The following is a 9,795-nucleotide window of genomic DNA, read 5'->3' as shown; positions in this document are numbered from 1 at the left end:
AAAATGGTATGTCATTTTGAAGTAGATTTTCCTGGTTGAGAGTGAAGACATTGTCATATTTAAAGGTGACTTTCATTTACTCTTCTATGCATAGTCTGTATATCTGTATTTAAATATTATTTCTATATTTTTAATTTTGGATTTGTATATTGCTCTTTATTTTACATATGTTAAAATCCTGTTAGCTGTTATTATTATCCTCTTTCTTGGGGTGAATTTTCAGACCATTCAAAAATTCAGCCTCCTCCTTCTCAAACTTTAATCATAGATAGAAAAGGCTCCTGAGGCCTAAGCCTCAGGGAAACAGTATACCTTAGCCATAGTATGGTCTTTGGTCAAGAGTCCTACTGTGCTCTTTACTAGCTGTGTGACCTCCGAGGGGTACTTGACACCTGTGTTTTGATTTCCTCATCTATAAATTGTATATAATTTACCTTAAGAATTGTGAATTGCTATGAAGATAGTGGTTCCCAGAGGTTCTGAGGGGAGGGGGAGGAAAGAATAGGTTACACATAGGGCAGTTTTAGGGTATTGGACTTGTTCTGTGTGATATTGCAATAACGGATACAGGACATTATACATTTTGCCAATATACATTTTACGGTGCAAAGTGTAAACCATAATGTAAACTATAGACCTTGGTTAGTAGCAGTGCTTCAATATTTGTTCATCGATTTAACAAATGTACCACAGTAATGTAAGATGTTATTAACAGGGGAAAATGTGAGAGGGGCAGGGGATGGAGTATAAGGGAATCCTCTACACTTCCCCCAAGATTGCTCCCTTGTCTGTTTCCTCATTGGTTTTGTTTTTTTTTCTCATTGTTTTTTGCTCATTGTTTGTGCTGTTTGTCTGCTTGTTGTTTTTGCTCATTGTTTTAAAATTTTTTTGCTCATTGTCTGCCCGTAGTCTGCTCATTGTTTTATTTTTTGTTCATTGTCTGCTCACTGTCTGTTTTTTTTTTTTCTTCAGGAGGCACTGGGAACCACACCCATGTCCACCCATGTGGAAGGCAGGTGCTCAACTGCTTGAGCCACATCTGCTCCCTGTTTGTTTGTTTTTGCTCATTGTCTGCTCATTGCTTTTGCTCATTGTCTGATCATTGTCTGCTCTTTGTTTCTTCTTGTCTGCTTGCTGTTTTCACTTGTTGACTGCTCATTGTTTTTTCTTGTCTGCTTGTTGTTTTTGCTTATTGTCTGTGTGTGTGTGTGTGTGTGTGTGTGTGTTTTGCTTGTTGTCTTCTCATTATTTGTTTGTCTTCTTTAGGAGACACCAAGAACTTAACCCAGGACTTCCCATGTGGGAGGCAGGCACTCAACTCTTTGAGCCACCTAGCTTCCTCCCCTATACATTTTTTTTAAACACCCCCTTGCAGCTTTTGTTTGCTGTCTGCTTTCTGTGTCCATTCACTGTGCATTCTTCTGTATGTGTATTTTCTTTTTATTTATTTACTCTCCCTCCTTGTGGCTTGCTTGCTGTCTGCTTTCTGTGTACATTCACTGCACGTTCTTCTGTGCTTTTGCTTGTCTCCCTTTTTTTTGTTGTTGTTGTGTCACCTTTCTGAGTTGGCTCTCTGTGGCACTTGCGGGCCGGGTGGCATTCCACGGTGCTTGCGGGCTGGCAGGTCTCTGCAGTATGCAGGTGAGCCTGACTCTACAAGGAGGCCCTGGAACATGAACCCAGGGCCTCCCATATGGTAGACAGGAGCCCAACTGATTGAGCCACAGCCGCTTCCTCCTCCCCTATACTTTTGATGTAACTTTTCTATAATCTAACACTCTTTAAAGATAAAGTTTATTTTATTAAAAAAAGAATTATTGTAGAATTAGACAGTTATTAATGCATGTGTTATCAAAGTATAGTGCTTGATATGGAATAAGCACTTAATAAATACAAGCTATTAATAATATTCATTTTTTTTCAAAATAATCCATTTTATTTTTGTCTCTTATGGGAAAGAAAAAAATACACCTGCTAAGAAGCTAGTAGAGAGATACAGAATTAGAGAATTGGGTGGAACTTAAAGAACTTTCATCCAACATTTCATTTTACAGGTGAGGGAAACAATGCCCAGAGGAGTTAAGTGATTTCTCTTACATCACACAATAAGTACGTGGTAAAATTGGGATAGGAACCCTAATATCCTGACTCGAGATAGCATTCTGAGGACTGAACCAGACTATGTCCAGTGACCTGCCTCTTCTTGGCCCAATAAATTTTCAAAATCTGAAAACAAACAAGCAGAGGAAAACAGGTAAGAAAGAAAAATCAAATCAGCTTGAGTACTACTCAAAGTTCATTAAGAAAGCAATGAATGAGGGTCCAACAGTGAGCCCCTGATGCTAATGACTATGCTTGTGAGCTGATATGCCTGAAATAAGAACAAGGCCTACAGCAGCACTGTGCCTGGGAATTTCCTCCTGACAGCCTTCATGTTACTCAAATGTGGCCAGTCTCGAAGCCAAACTCAGCATGTAAATGCAATGCCTTCCCCCCAGCGTGGGACATGACACCCAGGGATGAGCCTCCCTGGCACCAAGGGATCACTATCAACTACCAACTGATGATGCAACTGGAAAATGACCTTGAATGGAAGGTTCAATGCGGATCAGCAGAATATCCCTGTCTACATAAAATAACATGACTTTAAAATGCTGTTTGACCTAATGTAAGGGGGAAATGGAAAGGAGAAATGAGTTTATATGGCTACGAGTCTCTAAAAAAGAGTCTGGAGGCTGTCAGAAGGATTGCCCTTATGCACAACTGAGCAGAGTCTAAGAGACAGATAAAGTAGATACAACCCCCTCCTTTGAGGGCTAAAGAGATCCATGGGTGCTATGGTCATGGCAGATGGGGTTAATGCCATGTCAGATGGCCCTTCTTTGGAGCTGGTGTTTATGCGTGATGAATCTGGACTCAGATGGGATCTCTCTTTATAAGACTTTCATGCTACTGTGCTGGAGTTGTAGTTGGTGTTGGGGTTTGTATATTTAGGGGATCTGAAGCTCTGGACTGACAATGTGATAGCCAGGCCCTGAGCCTCAACAGACTCCAGCACCTACAATCTGATTTATTGGACTCATCTCACTCAACTAAGATGGAGTTGAAGGAGGACAACCACCACACCATGGAGCCTAGAGTGCCTACAACTGAAAGCGGGAGGATTGCATCCAGTATCCATGTGGAATCTGAGCCTCCTCTTGACATAGAGGTGCAATGGACACAACCAATCCAATGTCCACAGAGAAAAGGTGGCATTGGAGTGGGAAAAGTGGACATGGTGGCTAATGGGTATGGGGAATGGCAGGAAGAGACGAGATGTGGAGGCGTCTTAGGGACTTGGAGCTGCCCTGGATGGTGCTTCAGGGGCAATCACCGGACATTGTAAATTCTCACAGGGCCCACTGGATGGAATGGGGGAGTGTATGGGCCATGATGTGGACCATTGACCATGAGGTGCAGAGGTGCCCAGAGATGTACTTACCAAATGCAATGGATGTGTCATGATGATGGGAATGAGTGTTGCTGGGGGGGGGAGTGGTGGGGTGGGGGTGGTGGGGTTGAATGGGTCCTCATATATATATTTTTTAATGTAATATTTTTACAGAATCAATTAAAAAAATGAGAAAAAGAAAAAAAAATATCCAAAAAAAAAAAAAAAAGAAAGAAAGAAAGCAATGAAATTGGACCCTTCCTTACAGACTGGGAAAACATCACAGCCATGAAGTTCTGTGAGACTACATCCTAACTCTTATTTTCATTTTCCTTCCTCTTTCTTTTATGAACCATAGATTTAATAATGCTTCTGTATATCCTTAATATTCAAAGTCTGCTTCACAGAGTGGCAGCAGGAGCAGCAGCAAGGCCTAGATGCCTATCAGAAATACAAAGTATCAGGCCCATCCTTTCAGACCTACTGAATCAGAATATATATTTTTTCAAGATCCTCAAATGATTAATATGCACCTTAATGTCTGAGAAGCACTGGCCCATGCTACCTAGCAAAGAATAAACAATAGTTTTACAGGTCAGTGGTTGGCAGTGCCCACTCCACATGCCAAACAGACTGAAATAGCCAATTTCAAGTGGCAAGTGAACTGGCTACCATCCACAAAATCCCATCCTTATTCATTATCAGTAGTTGCAGACCGAAAGTCTCCACCCTCTTGCAAGAGATAGGAAGGCTAACATTCTTTACACGGCTACTCTGCTGGTATGAGCACTGTCCTGACTCTCCATATTTACAGGGTTTTTCGATTTAGCACACTTCATTTGAAGCTCCATAACCCCTGTTCTACGTGATAGAAAAGAATATACATAGTCCTCATTTTTAAACTATTAAGCACTAAATGCCTCATGCTATTATGTTCACAGTTCTGTGCTCACTGGCTAATGGGAAGTTTTTAATTAATTTCAGCTCTACAGTAAACTTTTGTAAGAACTGAGTATATCTGGAACTAAAATTAGCTATTAGACAATATATCTAACCTTGAAAGAACGATGACTGCCATATCTTAAGTTACATATTTTAAAAGTCACATATTCTTTTTGGATAGTCATCTGGGCTAAATGGCTATTTATTTATTTATTTATTTAGCATTTATCAAGTGACTACTATGAAACAGGCTTGTAAATATCACTGGGCCCTTTTCAAAAGAATAGTTCATTGTTAATCCAGAGTCAGACTGCCTGGCTTTGAAGTCTGATTCTACCACTTGATATTTTGTGACATCAAGTTACTTATTTCTTTGAACCTCAATTTCCATTCTATAAATGAGGATACTGTTAGTAATTACTTCAGAGCTTTGTTGTGAAATTTGCATCTAAAGCATTTAAAATGGTGTCTGGTACATAGTAAGTACTAAATAGTTTTTAGCTACAGTATTTTTCTACTACCCTATGTCCTACAAATAAAAGGATTTACAAATTTAGAAATCAGAAAATAGTTTTACATAGAAAATTCTGTCAACTGATTGTTAACAATTCCTGAATTTACTTATCCAGTGCTTGTTGAGTGCTTACTGTGTGCTGTGCTATGTGCTAGTGTTTGGTGCTAAAGCAAGAACATGCCATGTGCTAGTGTTTGGTGATAAAGGTTCTAGTTCCTACCTCATGAAGCTACCCATTTGCGACGGCTTGCTCGGTCGGTAGAAGTGGGGTCTGGCTGCGGACGAGGGGTCGGTCCAGCTCTGGACGAGGGGTCGGTCCTACTTGGGACGAGGGGTCGGTCCGGCAGCAGACGAGGGATCGGTCTCACAGGGGTTGCGCGGTTCGGCTGACGGGGTCGCCCGGCGAAGCCGGCGACGAAGGGGTCGCCCGGAGAAGCAGGCGACGAAGGGGTCGCTCGGAGAAGCAGGCGACGAACTGGGGACAAGGGAGGCCAGGCCCTTGTCGGGGGCTCTCAGGACTGGAGGGCGCAGGGCAGAAGAACTACCGTGGAGACAAGGTAAACACGCAAGTCCACTTTTTTGAGGGAGAGGCAACAGTTTTATAGGGGCTGGGGAAGGCTGATTGGTCGAAGCCACGCCCTGTTCTGATTGGTTGCCGGCGAAAGGCCAGTGGGCGGTACTGGAAGGGGGAGGGGTGGTGGTTAGGGATTGGCTGTCGCTGTTGCTGGGGGAAGGGGCAGGGTTTAGGGATTGGTGGCTGCTGTTGCTGGGGTAGAGGGAAGACTGGATTTTTCTGCCCACACCTGGCTGTTGCTGCTGTCGGGGGAGGGGAAAAGGGCAGACTGGAATTTTCCGCCCTGCGCCTGCGCAGGGAGAAAGAAGAAGAAGGGTGCCGCCCCACAGGCATCGTGTGGCGCCATCTGGGAGGAGGGGCGGCCGCGGAAGCATGGCTGCCGAGAAGGGGAGACCTGAGGGCACTCTGCGCCCATGCCGAGCTCCCTTCAGGGGTGGCGGTGAGTCCGACCAGCCACCCTATTATGGGGGCAGCGGCTTGGCCTGCCGTGGCTGCTCCCCCGCCAGGCCAGCAAACCACACTTCAGCCCGAGGGGTGACCGCATTTCCCCCTTCTTTTCAAATAAGGACCAGGATGGCAGCAGCAACAAGTAGCCGAGGCCCAAGAGGCAGTAAGCAATGAGGGAAGCAGGGCTGAAGAGGGAGGTGAGTATGACGGGGATATAAATGTACAATTTAGGGGGTGGTATCTTGCCGTTGCAAGCAAGGGTGGCCAATGTCCAATTCTTATTGATCTCGGCGGCTATAAGATCCATCTGTTGTTAAAAGTCCAGGATGACAGCGCGTTGCAGGTAGTTGATCTCTCCTTGGCAGTGAAGACATTGTAGGAGAGGATTACTTTTTCCTGCCAGAGGCTTATTGTCCAATTAAAAGGCTGATGGCTGGGGTTGGTGAGTGCAATGGGGAGTGTGAGGAAAAGAAGGGTGACGGTTTTGGACAAGAGGAGGCTTGGTGAAGTCATTATGGGAGGAAGATAAGGAGTAAAGCATAAAAGAGGATAATAAACAGAAAGGTGATGGAGAGTAGAATTCATTGGCCAAGGTTCCAATCTTCTGGGGCGGTAGCGGCTAGACAGATGGCGGAAAATATTATCAAGAAAGCAAAGGTTATGAGGAAGAAATAAAGTATTAAAGGCTATGGGGGAAGTGAGAAGATCTTTTAGAGGATAGGGTTGAGAATGGTATGTTTAAGACAGAAGCTTTGTGGTTTGTAGGAGACTGCTTTATAAATGAAGGAGAATGAGGGCAGTAAATATAGTAACGATAGATAGGAAGATGACAGTGAGGAGGAGTCTTTGTTTAAGGTTCCAATCGTCCGGCGCAACAGTGGCTAGGCCGATAGCGAGGGGTGTTGCTAAATAGACAATGGCTGCAAAGACAAAATCATCTTCTGTTTCCTTAAGAATAACTTTTCTTTAAATACTTAGTAGCATGCAATATTAGAAACCGTTTCCTAAAAGCAAGTTGGCAGGGGAGCTTGGTTGCTGTTAATCTTTCCTGTTATAAAATTACCTTTTATTATTATTATCATCAATTCAGTTTTGTATATATATATATTTAAGAATGACCTTTTGGAATTAGCCATTTAATACCTTAATGTAAACTATTGAAGATAAATTTTATCTTTCAGAACACATTCCCTTACGTAAAGTTATCACAATACCTTTTACACTTGCCGCATGCAAATTAAGTTTCAAGAGTTTATGAAAAATTAGCCATCCTACTTTAGGACAAAATACATCTTTTTGCAAAACTTATTACATTTCCATTAGCATTTTTACAAACTTTTAACCTTTTTTAATATTCATATAAGTTTTACATTCTTTATATTATCCTGTGAAGAAAAATAAGTTATTCATTTTAATCTAGGCAAGAACAACTTTTTATGAAGACGTACAGTTAATTTTGTTAATTAAGACTTACATTTTTTTTAAAATTGTAGATATCTCATTAACATTTAAACTTATGTATTAATATAATAAACTTAAGTATTAATATAAGCACTTATTTAATTTTTGGCCATTTGAATAGAGCTCTTTTAAAGATTTCTAGTAATTTATATTTACCATCCGGAGGTATCACAATATATGTTGACATTGAACGAAAAGACAAACACAGAACAATTACAACACATTAACAGAAATATATAATTTATTTACAGTTGACTCATAATTCTTACTTTCTTGGTATAGCTGCTTTTAAATCCTTTTTTATATAGCATATCATAGATTATACCCTTCAAGATTTCTTCTGGACTTCATGATGCCTGTAATAAGCCAGGAGGGAATCTTTTACCTTCCTGCTCCACAGCAAAAGTGACCCTATCTATAAGGCGAGTATAGGTGTCCGGGTCCCAAAGCTGACACGTGGTAAGCCACGGATTAAAGGGGAGAAGAAGGTCCCAATATACTTGAAACTGTTTGAAAGAGATCTTACACCGGTGAGTGTCTAGGAGACCGGCGAGGGCCCGAACTTGTGGGGCTTGCTTAGCAGATAGGATGTTACCCATTGCTAATGGCCTTTTGGAGCTGATAAGAAAAGGGGCCCTTACCTTGAGAGCGCGGCGATGGGAGCCGAGGTGCGTGGTGAGATGAGGGGTCGGAGCCGGTGGGGCTCCGACGGTGGTTGCGGGCCAAAAGAAGGCCCCGACGAGGGGAGGGCGGAACGACAAGCAGTGGAGCAAGGCAAATGGGAGCAAGCGCGGAGGGGAGGAGGCAGAGGTGAAGGCAGGGGTGGAGGTGCTCAGGCACGCGCTCCTGAGAGTTTTATTGGCGCCTCTTAATCATAGCGGGTCGGTATAAGCCCCTGACATGGAAGGAGAAAGCCATCCAGCGATTCTCCCAGACCGCCGTGGATCATATGAGGTCACCAAAGTTCAGGAGCAGCAATGCAGAGCGAAAAGATAGGGGTGAGAAGAGAGGAGGGTGTAGGGCTGTGGTAGGGTTACTTCAGACGTGCAAGCGTGCGCTCCCGAGAAATCCAAGGCTCCTCTTAATCATAGCGGGTCGGTATAAGCCCCCGACATGGAAGGAGAAAGCCATCCAGCGATTCTCCCAGACCGCCGTGGATCATATGAGGTAGCCAAGGCTCAGGTAGCAGCAATGTTGCATGAGAGAAGTCCCAAGGTGAAAAGAGAGGAGGGGGGGGGGCCGCCAGGTTATGGAGTGAGGCTGTGGTGGAGTTGCCTTGCCCCACGTTGGGCGCCAACTGCGATGGCTTGCTCGGTCGGTAGAGGTGGGGTCTGGCTGTGGATGAGGGGTCGGTCCAGCTCTGGACGAGGGGTCGGTCCCACTTGGGACGAGGGGTCGGTCCGGCAGCAGACGAGGGATCGGTCTCACAGGGGTTGTGCGGTTCGGCTGACGGGGTCGCCCGGCGAAGCCGGCGACGAAGGGGTCGCCCAGAGAAGCAGGTGACGAAGGGGTCGCCTGGAGAAGCAGGCGACGAACTGGGGACAAGGGAGGCCAGGCCCTTGTCGGGGGCTCTCAGGACTGGAGGGCGCACGGCAGAAGAACTACCGCGGAGACAAGGTAAACACGCAAGTCCACTTTATTGAGGGAGAGGCAACAGTTTTATAGGGGCTGGGGAAGGCTGATTGGTCGAAGCCACGCCCTGTTCTGATTGGTTGCCGGCGAAAGGTCAGTGGGCGGTACTGGAAGGGGGAGGGGTGGTGGTTAGGGATTGGCTGTCGCTGTTGCTGGGGGAAGGGGCAGGGTTTAGGGATTGGTGGCTGCTGTTGCTGGGGTAGAGGGAAGACTGGATTTTTCTGCCCACGCCTGGCTGTTGCTGCTGTCGGGGGAGGGGAAAAGGGCAGACTGGAATTTTCCGCCCTGCGCCTGCGCAGGGAGAAAGAAGAAGAAGGGTGCCGCCCCACAGGCATCGTGTGGTGCCATCTGGGAGGAGGGGCGGCCGCGGAAGCATGGCTGCCGAGAAGGGGAGACCTGAGGGCACTCTGCGCCCATGCCAAGCTCCCTTCAGGGGTGGCGGTGAGTCCGACCAGCCACCCTATTATGTTGGCAGCGGCTTGGCCTGCTGCGGCTGCTCCCCCGCCAGGCCAGCAAACCACACTTCAGCCAGAGGGGTGACCGCACCCATCCTAGATGTGAAATTTGATAATTAACTACCAGAGCAATCTGAAAATGCCACCTGAAAGTTTATAAAAATTTACAAACCAAAAATGATACATCTGAATTCCTCTGTCTCGGGAAATGTCTTTTTAAATAAAATGCTTTAAAATGCCCATTCTGATTTTATTCAATGGGAGAGGTACCTATTTAAAACTGCAGTGTCAATCTTATCTTCCTCCGGTTTCTGTGTTTCTGTCCCACTCATGCTCT

This window comes from Dasypus novemcinctus, chromosome 5 (genome assembly GCF_030445035.2).
Source record: "Dasypus novemcinctus isolate mDasNov1 chromosome 5, mDasNov1.1.hap2, whole genome shotgun sequence".
NCBI lineage: Eukaryota > Metazoa > Chordata > Mammalia > Cingulata > Dasypodidae > Dasypus > Dasypus novemcinctus.
This window is presented reverse-complemented; position numbering follows the sequence as displayed.